This window comes from Myodes glareolus, chromosome 3 (assembly GCF_982192425.1).
Source record: "Myodes glareolus chromosome 3, mMyoGla1.1, whole genome shotgun sequence".
Classification (NCBI taxonomy): Eukaryota; Metazoa; Chordata; class Mammalia; order Rodentia; family Cricetidae; genus Myodes; species Myodes glareolus.
The window spans coordinates 74,107,861-74,131,421 of record NC_142028.1 but is presented as its reverse complement, the minus strand read 5'-3'; positions in this window follow the sequence as shown (position 1 = coordinate 74,131,421).

Genomic DNA, 23,561 nt, shown 5'->3' with positions numbered 1-23,561 from the left:
TCTGAGTGCTAGGACTAAAGGCATGTGCCACCACCGCCGGGCAAGGGTTTCACCCATTCTTTACAAAATAATTTATCGTGTAGGTAGAATATTAAGGAAGTTAAGGAAGTAGAGACAGAGGATGACCAGGTCACCCAGTGCAGCTGACTCAAACTCTGCATCCAGAAGAGAGAGCCCCAGAGGAGTGTTGCCTTGTTTGTTTTTCCTAGCCCTTGGTTTATCTGTTGGTGGGTTTACAGAGGAATGCCTACGGGGGATTTTGTGCCCCAAAGCAACCTCAAGATAAGGAGCAGATGAAATTCCAACCAAAGAAATCAAGATAAGGATCTAAAGGGATTTAACCCAGGAGACCAGGCCTCTAACTCCCAGGCCCAGAATTTTCCCAAAGAATCCTCAACAATGGACAATGCCCGTGGAATTTCTCACCTTATAAAGGTGAGATAGATTCCACTTGCTGAACTGAACCCTAGAACAGGACCTGCAACCCTTACATTCCCATAAAGCGGGATCTTGACCTGGGCAGCGGTTCTGAGCTCAGTATCACAAATTCAAAAGTGTAGATTCTTCCAAAGAAAATGAAACCTGATGGTGCATCTCTTCACGCTCTGCTGATGAGAAGGGCCAGGTCTGTTATTGTTGGGACTCTCCGCTCTAGGAATGTAAGAATCTGGAAGCCCTTTGGCTCTTTGCTTCTCAAAGTGTGGTCTAAGGATGAGTCTTCTTGGGATCTTGCTAGAAATAGAGATCTGAGCCTGCTGAACCAGGATTCCCAGGTAATTGGTGAACATTCTCATGTTGGAGAAACACTGTAGATGTTAAAACCCCAATGCCACCTCCTGCCAAAGCTAACGGCACCACTGACTTCAAAGAGAGGTTCAAAGAATTCTGGGGGTCTGGGGTTGACTCCATCTCTATGAAGGGACCAGAGGGTCTGCTTTCTGGGATCTTTCTGTTTCTTCTCAAGACCTACCCACCCACCCAACTTGTTTCTCTCTCTGTTTCTCCAATGCAATCCCCTCAATAAAGCGAAGCGTCCAACAACACAAACCTGAAAAACTGGTTGTCCACAGCAACCCTGCCCACCACCACTCTAGGCAGAGCCCAAAGGCGCCACGCTCTGTCTAGAAAGAGCCAAAGCCACCTGCACAGAACAGCATCCCAATCCCTTATCTTGACACTCTAGCCATTCTTTAACCCTTTCTCTCAATTACACCTAGGTTTAAGTGCAAACCAAAGGCTTAGCTTGTAATTCTAATGGGTTTGTTTTTTTAAAGGGAAAAACTGATCTTCTGAGTCCTAGATTGCTTCTGAGACTCACGAGACTTTAATGAGTTAGTTTAGGGATTAAGAAAAGTATTTGCCATCAACAATGGAATATGTTCTTTTGTACTTTTTAGGGATGGGGGAAGGTAGGGGGTTCTTCTTTCAAAATAAGCCCGTGAAGGAGGCCATAGCATAAAATACCAGAGTTGCTTTGGCTGTAAAGTGTAGACCCAGAACCCAAGACACATAGTCTCCTCTATACTCCCTTAACAGCCCAGCTCAACAACCTGCCAACCTCAGTGGACGGTAGATGGAAGACTGGCTTCAGCTGCCCGTCCACAAATACCCAAAACTTCCTCACGGCTTCCTTTCTCTGTCCTCTGACAGGTTTCCAAGGCAGAGGCCTTGAAGGGCAGCCAGACCCGCAGTCCAGACACACACGGGATTGGAAGGTGCTAGCAACTCATTTGTCATTTACAGTTAAAGTTGCCATTTCTTGAGGACTGCAAGAAATGTACTCATTTCCTCTTTCCCACGATTTATAAAACACAGAAGATTCTAGAACACCTCTTAGAGCTTAAGTCCGTGAAAAATGGTGGCCAGGCAAGATGACTCAGAGAGCGAAGGCTCTTGAGAGCTGAATCCACTGACCTGTCATCAGACTGTCACATGAATGCCACACACACGCACACACACCACACACACACACACGCACACACACACACCAAACAGGCAAATGATGAATTAATGAAATTAGCGAGGCAATAATGAGTGAATAAGCAGGGGGAGGGCTAGGGAAAGGAATGAAGTGAAGGAGGGATGGAAGACATTCTCATCTGGACTCCTTCAAGTCTGGAATGGTTCTTTTGGAAGATGGGGTTGAGAGCTTCCTGGAACTGTCTAGAAAGCCTAAGCAATCCTCCTGCCTTATCTTTCTGAGTGCTGGGATATATGTGTGTACCAACACCCAGGCTGGAATACAGATCTCCGTAAACATGATGGCAGGTGAGAAATTTGCTATATTTGAAACTAACCATGTTATTCCAAGTGGAGCCCAGTACTTTCTAAATGTAGATAATGAAATTATGTCACTAGGTCCATCATGGCTCTCAGTCAAAACCTGCTTAATGAAAGAATGGAATAGGATGGAATTGAATGGAATGGAATAGATCTAAGTTGTCACTAGATTGGGAATGCTTTGGAAATTTTTATTTTTCTATTTATACATATGCATACATACAGTTATGTATATGAATAAATGTGCAAGCCAGTTCTTGATATAAAACATATTTTTCCACCATAAATCACAGCTCAGAAAACAAACACCAAAACTCTAACTTTATAAAGTGATATTATGCCTGCCTTCAAATAAAGAAACTCATAAGGAAATTAACCTGTTCAAGGTCACCCATAGCAATTGGTAGAACTAGGGAGCGATCAATGGTGAAGACTCCAGAATCTGAACCTTAACCCTCCAGTCTGAGGCTTTGGTAGTCTTGGCTGTATGGAGAAGGGAAGCAGAGAGGAGTGTGGGGGCAAGTGGGGGTCATGGAAGCATCTGGCAGGAGTTTTCTCTCACAACTTAGACACACACTCCCCACCTTTGCACTCAGTGCTCTGTGCAGGACACACCCGGAGCAAACACGGTTATAGTCACTGAAGCGCACTGTGATGTGTGGTTCCCCAAGCTGTGATTCTCGTGAATCCAAGTAAACCGGTATTTTAATGATGATTAATGTGACTGTTTTGACAGCACTCACTCTGCTTTGAGCTGCTTCTTGTAATAGAGCTGTCACTGAGCCAAGCAGCTGGCTGATAGCCACCTGGACAAGTTTGCACTAATGTGCAAACGAGATAGTTGGTATCTGAGGCCTTTCCCTCCATGTCAGGAAGCAAAGATAACACATCTTCAGGCACTGCAAGCATCAGTACCCATGTGCGGCACATCTGGCTGCAACTCCACCCTTTGCTCATTTTTGCTCTGGAATGGCATCAGCCCCTGGAGGCTCTGCCCAAGTCAACAGTCTTTCCCTTCAATGTGAACAACTCCCAGACCCAAATCGAGCATCATCACTGTAAAGGAACCGGTCCCCTAGACCTGTGCAGTAACCTCTCCATGGACACAGCATTTACTTCCTTACCAACACTTGGTGCCCAGGGATTTCTTGTACTTTTTTGCCTATATTTTCATTTATTTGTGGGGTTTGTGTATATGTGTGTTTTTGCTTAGTTTTGCTTATTCTGCTTTTGTGTACATTACAATAAACAGATTAGCTCAGAAAACATTCCTTGAGGTTAAATGTTTGCAGGTGGAGGAGAATGTTTGCCAGTCCAGCACACAGCACACTGCTTGATGCTGTGGGTCACCCTACAGTCAAGCCGTGCCTTCTGCTCTGGCCAGGGGACCATAACCAACCACAAAGACCCTGGCCACCCTATGATTTGCCAAAAATGTCCCTACATATTTTCAAATCTAAGTGTGAGAGACATCTTTACAAGTTTTACAAGCTGGGCATGGTGGCACATGCCTTTGATCCCACACTTGGGGTGGGGGTAAGAGGTGACACCGAGTAAATCTCTGAGTTTGAGACCAGCCTGATCTATAGAGCTAGTTCTAAGACAGCAGAGCTACACAGGGAAATGTTTGGAGGAGGAGGAAGAGGAGAAAAAAGCTTTGTAGTCAAAGTGATCACAGCATCAGTGTCCGACAAGGAACCTAGCCCCTTATCCTACAGACCTTCGTGCCGAGGCAGGGTCTCACTATATAGCCCAGGCTTTCCTTGAACCCAAGATCCTCCTGCCTCGGCCTTTAAGTGTCTAAAATAATCTTGATGTTCTCCTTGCTGGGCAAACTCAGAGCCTTTACTACATCATAGCTGCTTTATTGACTAATGCTACCTCTCTATGAAATGCACGCTATCCATACCCATCTTCACAGGGTACCTCATCTTCCTCACCAGAGTGCCAGGGCCCCTCTTCCACTGCCGACCATGAGGTAAATTTGGCAGCATCCGTCTCTGCTCTGCTATAAAAAGCAGCCTATAATTTTCCTATGTAAGGAGCCAGGGTGTGGTAGGTCCAGGCCCTTGCTAGTGGGCTCTCTCTCCGCGCTCCATCAATGCACGTCTTACAACACCACAGTCCTTTTTACAGCCCAGAACCTGTGGTCCTTTTCCCACAACATGCTCTGGCTACCCTTCCTGCAAGAGAAGTCTGGCATTCAGTCACGCCTTGACCTAAGTCAACCCATCTTGGCTCCCAATAATTCCTTCTTAGACAAGGAATTTCTGGACGCTTGCCTAGGGTTGTCATAAGCTCACTGTACCATATTTTTCCCATGCTTAAAACAAGGCAGTGTGTTTCAAGGTTTGCCTCCTGATAACCCTCAGCTCCCATCTTTGCCTTAATGTTACTCCAAGCCCCAAACCTAGAATTTGGAGCCGGCCTGAGGAGCCAGGGATACAAGGCAAGGATACTGGGCAGAGCCAGGCAGCTTGGTTAAGACATGGCTTGTTGGTGCCAGGGCACTGTGTTCAGCCATCAGCCATTCACAGGTAGATATTCATATCTCCATCAAGAGAAGGGATGACTATAAGAGACTGATGCAGGAGGATTGCAGTGAGTTCAAAGCTTCTACAAAGCAAATATCAGGCCCACCATGCCTATATAGAAAAATTTTGCTTCATAAACATCGATAATTAAAAACAGAGGGGGAGATGAGAGCCACAGAGAAAAAGGCAGAGAGAGAAACAGACACAAACAAGAGATAAAGTCTGAAACAGAGAGAGGCAGAGACCTAAATGAACTTTGAAGTCAAACAGACCCCCACTTGGGAATTCCAGCAATTCCTCCCCCATGGTTAAATGAGATCTGGCACCTAGGAAGGATTTCAGAACTCACAGTGACATGCTTGTCATGACTTCTGCTGCTTCTCAGGGAGAGCTGGCTATCCCAAAGGCCCCCAGGGAGCTGTCAGAGCTGCTCCTGACTTCTCGGACTTTCTCCACCCTGTGCCGTACAAACACCAGGCGCCTAATCCCACACAGACCCCACCAGCTGCAGCAGCTGGTCTTACTGCTGCTCCCACACCTGGTTAGCTGGCTGTGAGCCAGGCCCCTTGGATCTCCAGGCTCAGCCACCTAGGGAGGCAGTGCATCCCACCATCCTTGCACAGAGAAGGAAGCCAGGGTTGAGGGGACCTCAGGCAGGAGTTCAGCCCCACAGGCCCTGCTCTTCCTCCACGCTTCTTCCTGTCCTCTGTTAGCTTATTTATCCCAAGAATGTGACAACAGGGCCTACCTCTCTGGGCAGTGGGGAAGGTATTACAGAGCATGCCCAGCTTGAAAACCTGGCACAAAGTAGGGACTCTGGAAAGTTTACAAAATTTCTCGTTGGGTGCCCAAGAGAGCAGGATGAGGGGCCAGAGGAGAACAAGTGGTCTTAGAAATGAAGACTTTTCCTAAACAGTTCCTTGACAGCTCCTGGCAGGGGAGCTGCCTTTGTGGGGCAGTGGCTGGCACGTGGTGTAGACGAGAAGGGAGAGGGGAATCCAGAGACGATGGCGGTATGGCGGTGAGGCCTCTTGAACAGACCTCAAAGCTCTGCGGTCTGTCATGAATAAACTTGGATTTATCTAACTCTAAAAGAGCCTTCTGCTGGGTGGTGGTGGTACACACCTTTAATCCCAGCACTCAGGAGGCATAGACAGGTGGATCTCTGTAAGTTCGAGGCCAGCCTGGTCCACAGAGAGACTTCAAGGACAGGCTCCAAAGCTACAGAGAAACCCTGTCTCAAAAAACAAAAAGCAAAAAACAAACAAACAAAACAAAAAAGCCCTTCTGACTCCCAGAGTCTGTCCAGCAGGGAGAGACTGACCTCCCAAAAGAGCCTGTGATGACCTTTGACCTCCCATACCCCCCAACAGAACACTGAAGCCTGGCTTATCTGAGGTGACCCAAAGCTGCTAATGTTGTTGCCAGAAACGCTGTTCCATGGCCATATGAGGAAATACAAAGTCACTAGACAGCAAGGTTTTAGGGTTCTACCAAGTCCTCAACTACTTGCTGGCTGATGATGGTGGCTCCAGAACCTGCCCTGTGCCCGAGAAGCTTTTAGAAGCGGGTGAGTACTGGGTTCAAGTCTCAGTTCCAACACTTGAATTATTCTGTGACCTTGGACGAGTCACCTCATACCCCCACCCCCACCCCCAGAGCCTCAGGTTCTCCTTCATGAAGTAATGTTTCTAACTTATGAATGAGCTTGAGTTCTCTCTTTGTGGCCCAAGTTCACAGCATAGAGCCATATACAAAGTAACTACTCAAGGGATACATTAAGTAAGCAAATTAGCTCCAACTTCCTGGGTCTCAAGCACCACTGTGAGTAATTTGCCTGAAATCATCTCAGAAAAAAAAACAAAACAAAACACCTCGTTTTACAGATAAAAATCCCAAGGCACAGAGAGACAGGAGCTAACCCAAGGCATCTAGGCAGTCAATGGCAAAACAAGGGTCCAAATCTAAGTCTCTGTCAGTCCAGAGCTGGAACTACAAAAGGACCCCAGGAGCCCCTGGTTCTTCTGGAAACACCTTAGCGGGCCAGAGGGGAGTCTCTGCCAGGTAGAGGAGTCCACACAGCATCCCCGCAGGGGCCTGTTTGCAGCAAGCCTGCCATAGCTATCAGTTCCGTTTATAGAGTGACAAAAAAAAAAAGTCAAGGCCAACTGAACACAGCATCTCATTTAACCTCAACACCCCGGGAGAGCACATCATCCCTTCTGTTTTATAATGGGGAAGGAGGCTCAGAGAGAATACACTCCCTCAGGTCTACACTAAAAAGCAAGTGTATTACGACCGAGCTCTTTGCTTCGAGTCCTGTGGGAAAGTGGTTGTGGGTAGCAAGGGAAAGGCAATGGGGGAGGAAATGGGACTGAAGCCATCAACGGAGATGAGAAACTGCCCAAGCAAAGATGGTCCACTGGAAAAGTCCCACACTGGGACCCATGTCTTTCTCATGTCCCTGAACCTCGCCCAGAGAGTTGTCTGTGGCCTGCACCTAGAAGCTGTCAACTTCCTGCCCCCTCACAGCTGAGTGGCCAGTTCTTGAGTGAAGGGAGGAGGCTTCTCAGACTCCTTCAGCCACCCACACACTGCAGGGTTCCTGAGGGGAAGACTTAGAAGAGGGAGAGTAAGGAGACAAACGACAGGCAGCTGACCTTGGGGTTTCAGTGGGTACCCATCATCATCTCCCTTGCCACCATGAATTCTCACCTTGGCCAGTCAGGTGGAATGACCCTCTGTCCTGGTAACCACACCCTTCCCACTCAGTCACAAGTAAGTCCCAGAGGATCCAGAAGGATCATCTTAGCTCCACACACATTCTCGTTTTTTCTTTTGTGCATAGACGTGTGCATGTGAACATGTGTGCGCACATGCGCCCACTCATCATATGTGTATGTATGTTCACATATATGTAGGCACATGCATATGTGTGGGTGTGCTGTGCACATATGTGACACGCATGTAGGGGTCCAATGCTATTGCTGGGAGTCGTTTTGGTTCATTCTCCATCTTATTCATTGAGGCAACGAGGCACTATCTCTCAGCAGAGTCGGAACCTCACAGACAGCTGGTCTGGCTAGCCAGTTTGCCCCAGGGTTCCCCGATCTCTGCCCTCTAAGCTCTGGAATTACAGGCAAGCTGCCACATCAACCTGGCATTTGCACGAGTTCTGAAGATCTGAACTGTCCTAGTACTTGCACGGTAAGAGCTTTGTCCATTGAACCAGATCCCTAACCCCATCTCCCTTATTTCCTTATTGTGGAAACAACGCAGCTACATGTTTCACGCCAAGCAGCCAGCTAAAATGGCAATTTTTTTTTTTTTTAAGATTTCATTATGTAGCCATGGCTGGCCTAGAACTCACAAAGATCTACCTGCTTACCTCCTGGTGCTGAGATTAAAATATGTGCCATCACACCTAGCCTTGCTGTATGTTTTTAGTAACATCACTTCTTCTCTAGGACCAGGACCTCTTACCTTGCAAAGCCAGGCCTTGCAGGGGTGGGAAACACAGTCTCCTAGTGGGTCACTGGGAATGACAGTAAAAGGGACCATTCCTATTTCATCCTTTGGTTCTTAAACCCTCGTATTTTCTGAACCTATGAAACCATGTAGAGGTTTTAGAATCCAAGTCTGGAGGCCAGAGTCCATCTTTACAGAGTTCTGCTGCAAAACAAACTTGGGTGCAGCCCATTCTCCTAATGCCATACCAAGTCATACCAAACACCCATAGAGACACAGAGGAGCACTGGTGCAACCACGATGGGTGATTCTAGAAGCAGGGACCACTTGCTCAGGCAGCTTACTGAGGTCCCACTCAGGGTTGGTCACAGATGTAACATTTCATGCCAGCTGGACATGCCTAACTTTATGATTCAATGGGTCTGACAGAGCACAGGACGTATGGACGGTTCCAGATACATGGTAGGACAATACTGGGTGTCAATCTGACAGTCAGTCGAGACTCACCTAAGAGGCGAACTTCTGGGCTGTCCCTGTGGAAGTTTCCACACTGAGTTAACTGAGGTGGCAAGACATACCCTAAACATGGACACACACATGCTCCTCGGGCTTGGGGTCCCACACTGGATAAAACAGTGAAAAGGAGCTGGATACCATCACTCTTCTCTGTTTCCTGACTATGGATGCCGTATAACCGGCTGCCTCAAGTTCCTGCCACCATGCCTTCCACACCGTCACAGACTGTACCCGCAAAGTGGGAACCAGAATAGCACGGTCATTCTTTACGGCTTTTGTCAGGTATTTTATTCAAAGCAACAAAGAGAGCCATGGAGCACATATGCTCACCTGGTGTTCCATGGTCCCCACAGAGATGATGGTCACCACAGTACATGGAAACTGTTTTCTGAAAGGAATTCAGTTCTCTGTATGGGGGGGGGCACAGCCTTGTCCCCGAACCCGAGGGCCTGACCTGAGATCTCCCCAAGCCATTTGTTTCCACCCTGAAACCTCCATTACCAAAGTGCATTGCAACCAAGGCCTATTGAAAAGCCTTCCCTGTCCCAGGCCACATTCAAGCTGGAGATCCTGCTTGTCTTCCAAGATGTGGGCAGTAGAAATGTCCCCAGATATGGAGGGTGTGCTGCCTAACTAACCCAGAGGCCTAACTGGCCCAGTGCCTCCCTCTTTATGGTGCCAGGAGCAAAATGGTAGCAGTAGGCTATTATGGTCGCACCGACCCATTACCCCTTGCTTTGGACTGAACATTCCAGCATGCCTTTGACTCCTAACCACACAGTGTCCTCACTGATACGGTGTCTTGTGAATCTTTGTAAGGCTTTTCACCTCGCCCTCTGGGACGCATCTTATCAAGACCTGCAGTGTGCTGGCCCCTTCTTTACGTGTTAGGACAGCGTGACGTCACTGGTGTAATGAATCCGTGAGATGTTCTGTGGAATGTCCAGGTGACTCATGCTCTTCAGACTCTACTGTGACAAGGAGCAAGGGACTTGACACAGCTCTGGGGTGAAACTCAGAGTGTATATTGTTCATTCTACATAAACACGATTTGTTGTGACCTCTCTGAAGAGGGAAAAAAATTGATCAAATTGGTAACTGCATATTATGCGCCTGAACTCATATTAATGTGCCCTGGTAAAGACAGCAGACCAGCAGGGCCTGGATTTTGAACTCCGATTTGATGGGATTTGTCTATAGCCTCGCTCTGGGATCCAATGGGCTTAATTTGTCCTTCTGGTCCCTGGGAAACCACACAGGTTTCTACTCCTGTGTCCTGAGATCTTATTTTCATAGGCCAGTGCCCTCCTATGGGAATTAATCCAGTCTCCTAATATTTCAAACCACCTGTACTTTAAGAAACCAGAGAAGGAGCCAGAGAGATGTCTCAGCAGGTAAGGTCACTTGCTTCCAAGCCTGATGATATGAGTTTGGTCCCCTATGGTGGGAAAAGAGGGCCAATTCCCACAGTTGTCCTCTGACTTCCACTGAGGTGCTATGGCTTATATATGCCATTCCCTCCCCCACAATCTCTGCACAGATAATAAACAATAAAAATGTAACAAGAAACCAGAGACATGACTATGAAGTGACCTCGTATCCTCAGTGGCCAACTATAAACTGGACTCTGAACTTCATTCATTAGTCACCATTACTCAAATGACCCCACTTTAATAAGGGGACTGTAGTGACACTTTGGGTCTCTAAGTGTCTGTGCCAAGCCTATTGACTCTAAACTCAATAGCCCTAGACTAGGGAGGTCTCCACACACCATCCTAACCGTTTCAGCCCCTTCCTCTGGAGACCTCCATGCTCTGTTGAGTAGCAGGGTTTCCCTTCTATTAACACAAAGGCCTAAGTACTCAGGTCCAGAAACAAAGCAAGAGATTATGATGGTGGGGGCAACCGCTCCAAAGTTCCTGTGTATAAACATCTCTGCTCTCGTCGGACACTCTGCTCACTGTACCGTCTATTTTGCCTGTAGTGATGTCTTCTGTAGCCACGTCCACAACTCCTCAGGCCATGCTTCCTTGGCTACCTTTCTAATATTGTTGGTTGCTATAACTGTGACTCCCTAGGTGTTTGTTTATTTGTTTAGCTGTTTGGGTGGTTGCTTGGAACTCTTACGTAGTCCATGCTGACCTTGAGCTCTCAACCTCCAACCTCGTTTCCCGAGGGCTGAGACTGTAAGCACATACCACATGTCCCAGACTCCAAGCTCATATAGTTCTGTTGTCTCCATTTTTGTCAACAAGTCATGCTCTGGAACCATCTCTTCTAATACCATTTTAGGCTTCTAAAAGAGGACGTTGTCACTGGACTTGATCTCATTGGGGCCACTCTCAAACATTCCTAGTAAACTGGTGGATGATGTTTCTTCTGTGCCGTCCTGTGGATTATAATCCTCTGATTTGTCTTCTGGCTGCAAATGATGAACCCACTCTACCCTGCCCACTTTTTTGAAACTTTTAATCCCTTTCTCCAAAAGCTGGGTATTTCAGCCTTGCTTGGAATGGGCTATCATTTTCTCCAGGCTTTTAGAAGTTTCCTAACCATCAAGTTTGTACCATCCCCTACATCCATGACAAAATGAAATCCCAGTCTTAAATTCTATATTTCTTTATATAGCATCATGAATATGCAGTCAGCCACATTACATGCTGCTTTGATGCTCTTCGGAGGTGTGGTCTCTTTCCTCCCAGATAAGACCCTGTTAGAGTCACAGTGCAGCGGGACTCTAGTTATCAGTCTGGCAGCCAGGAAAGGAGGTGAGGGTGGCCTCTTACAGGGAACCCCTGTTGGGCCCCTATAGCCTGGTAGGAGAGAACGTTCTTCAGTACCTCTTGCATGGAAGTGATGGTTGCTATCTCATGTTAGAAGAAGGTGGGTCACCTCTGCGTGGTTTTGATAGTACAGAAAATTCTGGAGAGTCAAAACACGTAGATGTCCCCATCTTGTGTGTCTCCATCTTATGTGTCAGGTCCTAGGTGGGAATGGGATGGAAGAGTAGAACACAAAGCTTCGCACATGCCTAGGAAGCTCTCTACCACTGCTCTGTACTCCAAAGGTTCATGGTTTCCCAACCGGTAGGTACCCTGAGCTTAGTATAATAGACCTATACCACCCAGGACTGCTGTCAACACTGAAGCTTTCCTCTGTTAAGACCTACCTTTGGAATTTAAGCTTTATCTGCTAGTTGATAAGCCATTTAGGAACTCCTTCTCTCTCAGTTTTTGTGTTTTTAAATGTGTTTCATTATCTCTCTGTAGAGTCAGTGTTACCTAAGACAGCCAGCTAATTCTCTTGTTCTTGTATCCATCATCTGTTGTATGGCCACATTGTTCCCCCTACTGAGACTTTTATCCAAGTCACTGAGAATTTTAGCAGCACAGACAGAGCCTTCTGTTTGTGAGCCATATGTCACGCTTCATATATGTGTGAGAATGTTTATGTACATACACATGTGGGAGGGGATAAAATATTCACGGATGGCTGGGCAGCAAGTGGTCTATAAACCAATCATATACCCTGGACCAGCTGGGATTCTCCAGAAGCAGACAAGGAGACCAGGTGAAGAATGGAAGACACTTCCTGGAATGCGAGGCCTGTGGAAGATGAAGAGAGAGGTTGGGGACACAGTTTGACATGCACAGAGCTTGTTCAGCGTGCATAAGGTCATGCATTTGATCCCCAGTTCTATATAAACCATGTGTGGTAGCACAGACTTGTAATACCAACACTCAGGAGATGAAGGCAGGAAAATCAGAAGTTCAAGATCATCCTCAGCTACATAGTGAACTGGAGGCCAGCCCGGGCTACAGAAAACCCTTTCATATACATACATACATACATACATACATACATACATACATACATACATATGTGTGTATGTATATGTATACATGTATATGTGTACATACATATATATACATATATAAACAAATAAGGGAAACAAGATAAGGTAGGGAGAGTCTTGAGACTGTGATGGAGACATGATCAAAGTTCTACCAGTGTGCAGAATGAACATGGATTATTGAAGAAAGCCACTTTGGGCAGACATGACCAAGTAAGTCTTATTACTTTCATTGTACCCAGCCATTATCCAAGAGATTGATCACCCAAAGAAGCTGTGACTAAAAGTTTCCCCACCTCACTCCTTAGAGTTTGGTATGAGTTGAGTTATGTCCCCTCCAAAAAGATATGCTAAAATCCTAACCCCCATGCCTCTGAATGTGACTTTATTTAGAAATAGTGTTGCTACAGCTGTAATCAGCTAAGAGAAAGTCATACAGGAGAGTCAGTTCTTCATCCGATAGACCTGATATCCAGATAGGAAAATGGTCACATAAAGATGGAGACACAGAAAGTATCCCATCTGAAGCAAGATGGAGATGGTACTTCTTATAAACCTGGGATACCAGAGCAGGGAAGGGCTAGACGCATTCTTCTCTAGCTCCTTCATCTCACACTTGGGCTTCCTGAACTGTGGTACGGTGAGTTACCTTCAGCTGCCAGGTAGCTGAAGTACAAAGTCTTCGCAACTGGAGAAGAGAGCATGTCCTAGGGAGTCTTGAGGTTAGAGTTCCAACGGAGGAAGAGAACTGTAGATCCCTGTGCCAGACCTGATGTGGGTCATTTCCTCCTGTCATCTCATGGATCCTCACTGGCCCCATTTTGTAAGCCATAGGTCATGAGCACAGAGAGAAGTGAATGGCCCAAGGCCACCCAGCTACAGAGTGATGAGGTTGAACTTGGGCCAGATTTCCTAACTGAATAGCAACAAGCTGCTCTCTCCTGAAGCACCCATAGGAGCAAAACCATGGAGAGAGGAAACAACTTAATTCCCATGTTGATTCCCCCAGAATCCATGCTTAGTGAACATTTTTATTATATTTCTCAAACTTACTTATTTATTTGTTTGTTTGTTTGTTTATTATTTACTTGCTTTTGGTTTTTTACGAGACAGGGCTACTCTGTGTAACTCTGGCTATCCTGGAACTTGCTTTGTAGACCGAGCTGGCCTTGAGCTTAGAGATACACCTGTCTCTGCTTCCTGAGTGCTACTTTTAAAGGCATGTGCCACTACTGCCTGGCTATCAAATTTATTTTCTTTCTTTGTGTGTGTGTTGGGGGGGGGACACTAGGCAAGCTTGTAGTGCAGAGACATACATGCAGACAAAAACACTCATAGCCATAGAAGTAATAAATAAATATTTAAAACTAGAGTTCTCTTCCAACTCATTTTCGTGTTTTTATTGTCTTTGAGATCTTTCACAACTTTATAAATTATGAGAAATTAATAATAATACACAAAATTCACGTGAGTGAATTGGGCTCATTAGAACATAGCTGGTTATTGCTTGTAATAGCTCAGTTTTGGAAACAGTTCCAAATTCATTAACATTCTTTTTTTTGAAGATTTATTTGTGATTTTGGTTTTGGTTTTGGCTTTTTGGTTTTTTGAGACAGTGTTTCTCTGTGTCCTAGCTGTCCTGGAACTAGCTCTTATGGACCAGGCTGGCCTCAAACTCATGGAGATCCACCTGCCTCTGCCTCCCAAGTGCTGGGATTAAAGGCTTGTGCTGCCACCACCCTGCCTATTTGTATTATTCTTAACTGTGTGCACATGCATCCAAATGTGTGTGTATATGTGTATGTGCATGCATGTATATGTGTGTATACGTGTGTGTATGTGTATATGTGTATGTGTGTTACACATGACTGAAGGAGCCCACAGAGACCAGAAGAGTCAGAGCCTTCTGAAACCAGAGTGACAGGCTGTTGGGAGTTGCCTGATGTGGATGCTGGGTGTAGAACTCCCATCTTCCGGGAGAGCAGTACATGCCCATAACTGATGAGCCACTCACGGAACCCCATTGTGTGGGTCTCTTAATTCTACTCGGAACTAGCTATAACATCTTAGAGGTTTCTTCCTTAACTAATGTTTTAAATGATCTTCTCCCATAATACATCTGTCTGTGAATGGGAAATCCATGTTGCCAGGTTACCTTGGCTCTGTCTCCTCCTGATAGGGGTCTAGAACCAGGATATTGTATTGCATACAGTTGGCTCTTTAAGATCTCTTTCAGAGACCATAAGGGACATTCCTTTCCTTTTTGTTCTTTTCCTTATTTTTATTACTGCTTCCTGTCTTCTTACAATTTATTTTTGTGTGTATTGTAGGAAAGGCCACACGTCCAGATTTACCTGTCTCTTAGTGGGAAGGCCTGTGTGCTGGCCAAGGCCACATGGAGACATTTATTGACACTGTCACCTCCTTTGTTTATTCTCTCTCTGAGGACACACTGTAACCCAGCAGGCTGGGAAGGGGCAGGAGGTGGAAGTTCCTAGGTGGACACTCGGGCCCAGAGAAAAAAGAAGGCTGTTGGCGGCGCCCGTACTCAGAACCTCCCGGATCCCTGTGAGCCAGTGGAGACAGTTTGCTGGCTGGGAGAGTGGGTGGCTCTTAAGGGGCTCGAGAGCCACCAATGTCTGCAAGATGATGGTGAAGTCCCTGTGGGTTCTCAGTAGGGACCCAGGCAAAGCGGAGCCCCAGTGCAGGAAGGAAGCTGTCCTGAATGTTGAAGTTCAGGATGATTCCCTGGGGCTGTTGTTCTCTTTGATCTCGTACCATTATTGGTTAAAAATAATCTGAGCAAGCAGCTTCAATATAGAAACATTTTCTAAATTTTCTATTTATGTGCCAATAAATAATAATAATATATAATTGATTTCTATTATTTAAAAAAATGCTTACGTAGGGTCCATAAGATGACTTGACAGGTAAAGGTAACTGCTGTCAAGTTCAGTAAATAAGTAAAATGCAAATTTTTTTTAAAAAAATCTAAATAAATATAGCTAGATATAGCAGCTCATGCCTTATAATCAAAGCTGGAAGCTGAGAGCAGAGGCAGGAAAATCACAAGTTCAAAGCCAGCCTGGGGTACATAGTTTATTCCATGAGAATCCAGGCAAGGAAGGAAAGAAGGAAGGAAGGAAAAGAGAGAGGGGGTAAAAAGGCATATAAAGAGAAAAGAATTCCCCCAGAAAATAGTCTTGCCTCCCCATTAGAAGCCAAACTGTCTCCTAGGGAGCCATCTTCGCAGCTAGGGAAAGAGTGGCATTTACAGAAATGGTTAATGACTCTTGATGGCTGTGTCTCCTGTTGATGGCTGTGTCTCCTCTCCGGTTCTAGTTTTCTTCACCTGTTTAAAATCAGATCAGAGTACCTGTCACCTACAGTTTTAGGTTAAACACCAATGTATACAAAAATCCCAACTATCATAATTACCTGCCACGAGTGCCATTTCCAATCTTCTGAAATGCTGGTCTCTTTTCATATTTATGTTTTCAGCCATGAAGGTATAGATTCTCTGAAGCAAACCCACAGGGATTACTGCCATAAGGTTCTCTTCCAAGGGGGACAACATTGGAATGAGACTCCTAGAGGGGTGAGGGTTGTCAGGGCCCTGAACTTAATATGGACACCTTCTCTTTCTACCTCGGTCTTATCTCCAGACCTGTGGCGATGTTAGCCACCAAAAGTTCCAGTACTGACCGCTACTGTCTAGTCAGAACCCAAAACCCTGGCGCAGATGACCCCATTTAGCTTTAGAAAGCGTATTTTCCAGGGCTGCAGAAATGGCTCAGCAGTTTAGAGCACTTGTTGCTCTTGTAAAGGACCCAGGTTCAATTCCCAGCACCCACATAGCCTCTCACAACCATCTGTAACTCCAGTTCCAGGGCCTCCAACAGTTACGTACTTGGTGCACATACATGCAGGCAGGTAAAACATGCATGCATGTGGGGAAAACATTCATACACGTAAAGTAAATTGAATAAATCTATAAAAAAAGAATAAAAGCAAGCATATTGTGCTTCCATGTTTTACCTATGTTTTACCTGCCATCCAGATAAAAAAGTCACAGATCACAAATGGCCAACTGTTTTTGCACTCATGTGGGCTATTCCAAGATCACCTCTGCCCCAGACTCCTGTGATCTGCTACCTACCAGTCACCTGCAGTCTCGGATGAGGCTGGGAGCAGGGCTCCTCCATGCAGCTCCCATCAGGACTCCCCTAGGGCTGGGACCGGATGTGTCACCAGCCCCTTGGACAGAATTTCTGGACCCAAGGAAGTCTACCAGCAGCCTGAGGCACACTTGGATGAAGGACACTGGGGAACTGTTTTTGCCCCAAAGCCTGAGAGCTTGTGGTTGAAAGGCATTTAGCCCAGTCTTAATTTCCTGCTACTATTTCACTGAGAAACTAAGACTGCCCCCCAAAGAGTTAGCGCGCTCTGCTTAAATTTGCTCATAGTGGCTTAATTAGAGAAGCCGCCATATTAGCAATATTTCTTAGGCATTTGTTAGCACCAGAGCGGGTTTATAGACTGAATCCCAGCTCTACCACTTTGGTTCTCTGAATCTTTGTTTTGCCCAAAGACAGGATCTCATGTAGCCCAAGATGGCCTTAGACTTTCTATGTAGCAGAGAATGCCCTGCAGTTCCTGATTCTACTGCCTCTACTCCTAAGGCTTGTGCCGGGACTGCAGGTATATGCCCCTTTGGAGGGCTACCTCTCTGAATCCTAGTCTTCTTTCTTCCTTTTTATTTACTTATTTTTTTTACTTATTTTTATTTTGTGTATATGGGTGTTTTTCCTACCTGTATATCTGTACATCGCAAGCATATAATGCCTGCAGAGATCTGAGGAGAACATTGGATCCTCTGGAGTTACAAATGGTTGTTAGCCTCCATGTGGGTGCTGGGGATCGAACCTGGATCCTCTGGAAAACCAGCAAGCACTCGTATTAACCACTGAGCCATCTCAGGACATGGTTCCCTTTAGGACCTAGCATTCCTTTCAATGATAGAAAATGTGTACCTTAGGATAGTGCTGAGGGCTAGTCCACTATTCATTCCATAAATATTAGGTTGAACTATATGAAATTACCAACGTTCAATTACTTATAACATAGAAACGGATTTTTATATCATTTGACTATAGTACTTTTAAAACTTTCCTCTCTCTCTCTCTCTTTGTGTGTATGTGTGTGGGTGTGGGTGTGAGTGTGTGTAAGGGCTTTGGAGACTTGGGAGCAACACTGTGTGATTACCAGGGCTGGAAGTTTAAAATCTGAAAGGAAGGCCTGCAGATTGGAAACTTGAGAAAGAATTGCTGTTACAGCTCTGAGTCCCAAACCCTCAGGCTGGTAAAAGAGAAGTTCAGTTGGGGCTTCTTCTGTGCTACAATCTTGAAGCAGAAGTGCTTCTCTGGGGAGACCTTAATCACCCACTGACTGTGGAAGAGTCCCACCTCCGAATTGTGGAGGCTAATCTGTTTTATGCAGTCAGTTGGTTATAAATGCTAGTCATATCTAGAGTCTAGCAGAGTCTAGATGGAGTTACATGTGTTAGGAAAACTGACCAAGGCACCCAGTCTGGTGGATCTTGAATCAGATCTGATAAAGTCAACAACACCCTAAGTAGCTGGATTCTATCTTAAGAGGTGCAGGTCATTGTGAGAATGAATGTGAGCTGGGGGCTCAGATTCAGGGTGCACGGAAGCTAGCGAGCCGCCTGGAAGAATGTAAGAGTTTAAGCCATGGCTTGAAAGAGGTTGGGGTCAGCCCTGCCCGAGCATGCGGGCATGTTGTCGTCAGTTCTGGATGTGCAAGGCCAAGGTGGACAAGTAGGGTGAGCAACCGTGAGCAGAGATACATTCAGAGGCCCCATAGGGGCTTCAGATACTATCAATAGGGGCGATGAGGGTTAAATCAGAGACCCAGGTGTCTCCAGCACCCAGCATGATATTTAACTCAAGTCAGACCCCTCACCGTTGACACGGTACCCTAAGACTTGGTGCACAATCCGGGGACTCTCTGTTCTGGGCTCCCTGGATATTGCCTCTTGGGTTCCAATTTCCAGTTTTACCAACTTCATTCCCAAATTAAATTTTTTTTTGGAACCCAAGGGTCAAACTTAAAATCCAACTGCACATGCAGTGTTTGTGATAGAGTTACGACCCCCAAGAGAGAAGAACCGGGGGAGGGGACTGCCCTGAGTGGACCAGGCTGAGAAGGGACTGCCAGAGATGTACAGACCCCACCCCCACCTTTGGAACCCTGATTGCCTGCCCAGGTCACTACAGTTCTATCCAACTCTGTCCCCGCCTTGGTTCCTGAGTCCCCAAGGCCCCCCTTCCTGCCAAACAAAGCCCCCAGCCACCCGACTGACGTCCAACAGGCACCTGGGGCCTCCGGGCCTGGGAATCAAAGCGTGTTTTTGCAAAGGAGGCCCTGTGTTTGGAGAAACACCCATCCCCTGCCGCCCATTCCTTCAAAGAACCGGCATTGTTCTGTGCTGAGAAGGCGCCTCCTGACGCGCAGGGCAGGGTGCGGGCTGACGCTGGTGGACCTCTGATCTCAGGCCAGGCCCCCAGCCACTTGGGGGAGGGTGGGCCTAGGGGCCAAAGAGGGAGCAGCCTGTTCTTGTGGCACTGTGCCCCTTCCCCGTTCTCTGCCCACCTGAGTTCCCATCTCTGAGTTCAGGCTCTCCTGCCTGGGGATCTGAACAAGGCAAGCCTCAGGAGATACCAGGAACAAGAATTGAGGTAGCAGCGGCATTTTAGTGACCATAAGAGGTGTTTGGGGGCAATTTTGTCTGAGACTGCAAACATACTGTTTGGCACAATGGCATATAACTGTGAGTCCTCCACTTGAAATGCTGAAGCAAGAGAGTCATGAGTTTGAAGCCAGCCTGAGCTACACAGAAAGACTGTATTCCCAAAACCTAGGGAAGGGTTTGTATGAGCGTGTCTGTGTGTCTGTACATGTGCGAACATATATGTGAGCATATGTTCTCATTTTACAGACCACAAGACTGAGGTTAGAGAAGAAAGAACTGAGCCCGGAGTCCAGTTCAAGCTGTGAACAGACAATTCTGTTGTCCAGAATCTTCCATCTGAAACTCCACGCTCTTTTCTTGTTGAAGAAATGTTTCCCACTTACTTTTGTCCCACCGTGGTTCCCACTGCAAGCTAACGTCAGTACAAGCAAAGTTCACTTTAAATAAAATCTGCTCAGTCACAAACTAAGGCCACAGAACCGGCAGTGGTGCCAACATGGGCCATGGGTGGCTCAGATATCGCGTAAAAGCCACCCTCAACTGTCCAACCCTTCTGCCTGCCGCACATAGCATGAGATGGGGTGGAGTGGGGTCTTTTAGTCTCACCCCTGTGGCATAGAGGAAGTCTCTCAAGGCCCAGAGAGTGTAAACAACCTGCTCAAAGTCACCCAGAAACTGAGGTTATGTCAGAACCCAGATCCACATCTCAGGAGCTAATTCTGTCCTGTCCTTTCCTCTGAGATCACCCTTCCTATTATGTGACACTGCAGGTCCTTTTGCCCAAATGCTCCCACTGCGAGCTTGGATTCTACCACTGCAGGACGTCCATCAAACTACGTGCCCACTCTGAGCCTCAGTTTCCGTTTCTGGCACATAGGAATGCCAGCGTGCCCCCATTTGGGGCTCTTGGGAAGATGAACTTGGGGGACAACACAGGGAAAGTCCTGAGAATGAACAACACGCAGCATCACGATCGCTGTGATTGCTCCACTTTCACTGTCTGGAGAGAGGAAAGGAGGGGCCAGGCTAAGGTGAGGAACTGTCTCAGTGGGAGCTGCTTCCTGTAGGGTTTACCAGAGAAAGAAGTGGCAGGAAGGGAAGTGCTGGGCGCCTAGGGGTGGAGTGTTCTGATCTCCGGCCTGAGATTCCTGGGATTCTCTAGTCTTACCGTCTTACCTACTTGGCCTGTTGGGGCACCAAGTGTGATCTTTTGACAGTCAGGATGTTACTGTCCTAGTAATCTCTGCCAAACATCTAAAGACCATAAAGGTCACATCCAGCCCCAGGACCCTGGAAAATTCCATCAGCCTGCGTAGGAAAGTAATGTGACAAGGGAGAAACTTAGGGCATCTTAAGCAAGCCACTTGACTTCTCTGTCTTGTGTGAGAGACAGATGGGGTCCCATGACCAGAGGAGGTCCCATCCCCAACCCTGTCACTGGCATCCCCAACTGCCACACAGTATCTCACTTTGTCTTCCACTCAACAAGGACAATTTCCATGTAGTGTTATTATTTAGGTTACCCTGTAAGCCATAATTACCAGGCCCTAAACAAGGCCAAAGATGGCGTTATCCAAACCATAAAATGTGGGGGCTGTGGAGATGGTTCTGGCATCAGAAGTGCTTGCTGCTCTTCCAGAGGACCGGAGTTAAGTTACCAACACCTACATGGCTGCTCACAGCTGCCTGTAATTTCAGTTCCACGGGATCCAGCACCATTTACTGGACTCCTCGGACACTGGTACACACAAGGACAGACACACAGACACACATCCACATCCACATATGTAAATAATAAAATAAATCTTTAAAAAGAAATAAGAGAGAAGCTGGGAAGATGACTCAGCAGTCAAGAGCACTGGCCGTTCTTCCAGAAGAGACAGGTTTGACTCTCAGGACCTCCATGGAGGCTCACAACTATCTGTCACTCCGGTCCCCGGGATCTGACAACCCTCTTTTGGGCACTGGATGCACACAGTCCAACATGTATGCAGGCAAAACATCATACTCATAAAAACAGAGAAACATAAAGGAAAAAAAAGAAAAGCAAAAGAAAGATCTCTGTTAAAAAGAAAAAGAAAGGGCTGGAGCGGTGGCTCATATGTTAAGAGCACTGACTGTTCTTCCAGAGGTCCTGAGTTCAATTCCCAGCAACCACATGGTGGCTCACAACCATCTGTAATGAAATCTGGTGCCCTCTTCTGGCATACACGCAGACAGAACACTGTAAACAAAATAATAAATAAATCTTTAAAAAAAAAAAAAAGAAAGAAAAAGAAAGCAGTACAACATTTAGCATGTGATCTTTTAAGGTAACTAACAAATAGTTCCCTAGGAAGCAGAGTCAGGAATCTCTCTGAGTGTGCTGGCAGGAAGCCACTGGGGCTCTTTGGGGTGTGATTCTCAGTCTGTTGCTGGGGGTCTTGGAAGAGTTTCATTACCATCGCAAAGTCAACAGCCTGATGTTTCTTGACCACTACTCCTTGCTGACAGAGAAACTGAGGGAGAGAGGTGCTCAAAGTTAGAAGACTGACAGAACTAAACATTCAGCCAAAGGCAGACAGCATCAAAATCCTGCTTCTCACCCCCACACAGTCCCCCTGCAGTGGGGCTCCTGCAGGGTCAGCATATCAGAACAGTAAAGAAAATAAAGGCTTGCCTCAGTCGACGTGGGTGCTCTGCTGACCTCCCTGAGAAAGAAGCAGAGAGACAGGGGTTGTAGATGCTGTTGCTGAAATAGATGCTTTGTTTTGAGACAAGATCTCTCAGGATAGCCCTGGCTGTACTGGAACTCGCTCTGTAGACCAGGCTATTCTCAAAGTCAGAGATCCTCTTGCCTCTACCTCCCGAGTACTGGGAGTGTGCGCCACCCCACCCAGCAGAAAAGAATGTCATAGTCAGAAAAGTACTCATGGAATTACAGAGAGACTGAGAAGAGGCAGGAGCCATACCTCATGCCTACAATTCTTTCATGCCAGAGATTTAGGCACCAGCTGAAATGAATTTTTTTTTAAGATTTATTTATTTTTATGTGCATTGATGTTTCACCTTCATGTATGTCTGTGGTGGGTGTGAGGTTCCCAATAACTGGAGTTAGACAGTTGTGAGCTGACAGGTAGAGGCTGGGAATTGAACCTGTGTCCTTCAGGAGAGCAACCAGTGCTCCTAACTACTGAGACATTCTCCAGTCCCCAGAAATGAATATTTTAATGTTTGCTTTTCTTGGTCAGAAATTACAGAAGAACTGAGGAAGAAGCAGGAGCGGTACCTCCTGCCTACAACCCTTGCAGGTAGGAAGTTGAGGCAGAACTTCATACCTGGGTGACTCAGCTGCTGACTTTATCTACAGGAGCTCACAGCACGGAACACAAAGGGCCACAGCGCAAGGGGCCAAGACTGCCTCAGGGGATGCAAACACAAATGAGAGAGCCATTGCCTTGGAGACTGGGAACATCCTGAAGGAGAACCAACAGGCCAAGAGTAGAGAACGTTCTGTGACAACCCATAGATACAGGTTCTTACCACTCAATAATCTCTCAGGAGTTAACCTGTACAGAGGATGTCAGCAGGATGCAGATCAGAAGAGCTGGAGAATTCCAGAAACAGAACCAACAGGCCAGGATGGTGCACACCTTTAATCCCAGCACTCTGGAGAAAGAGGAAAGAGGATCTCTACAAATTTGAGGCTAGCCTGGTCTACATAGTGAGTTACAGACCAGTCAATGATGTAGAATAAGACCCTGTCACAAAATTAAAATCAAAACCAAAAACCAAACCGGGAAGTGAGTGGTTCACATCTTTAATCTCAACACTGGGGAGGCAAGGTAGGTGGATCTCTGTGAGTTCGAGGCCAGCCTGGCCTACAGAGTGCATCCAGGACAGCCAGAGCTGTTACACAGAGAAATCCTGTCTCAAAAAACAAAAACAAAATAAACTAGAAACAGCTCATGAAAATCTGTCAAATTTGACAGGTGGTGGTGATGCACACCTTTAATCCCAGCAGCTGGGAGGCAGAGGCAAGCTGATCTCTGAGTTTGACTGGTTTATGAATAGAGTTCAGGACTAGTTAGGGCTACACAGGGAAACTCTATCTTGAAAAACAAAACAATAAGCAAAAAAGAAAGGAAGAAAGAAA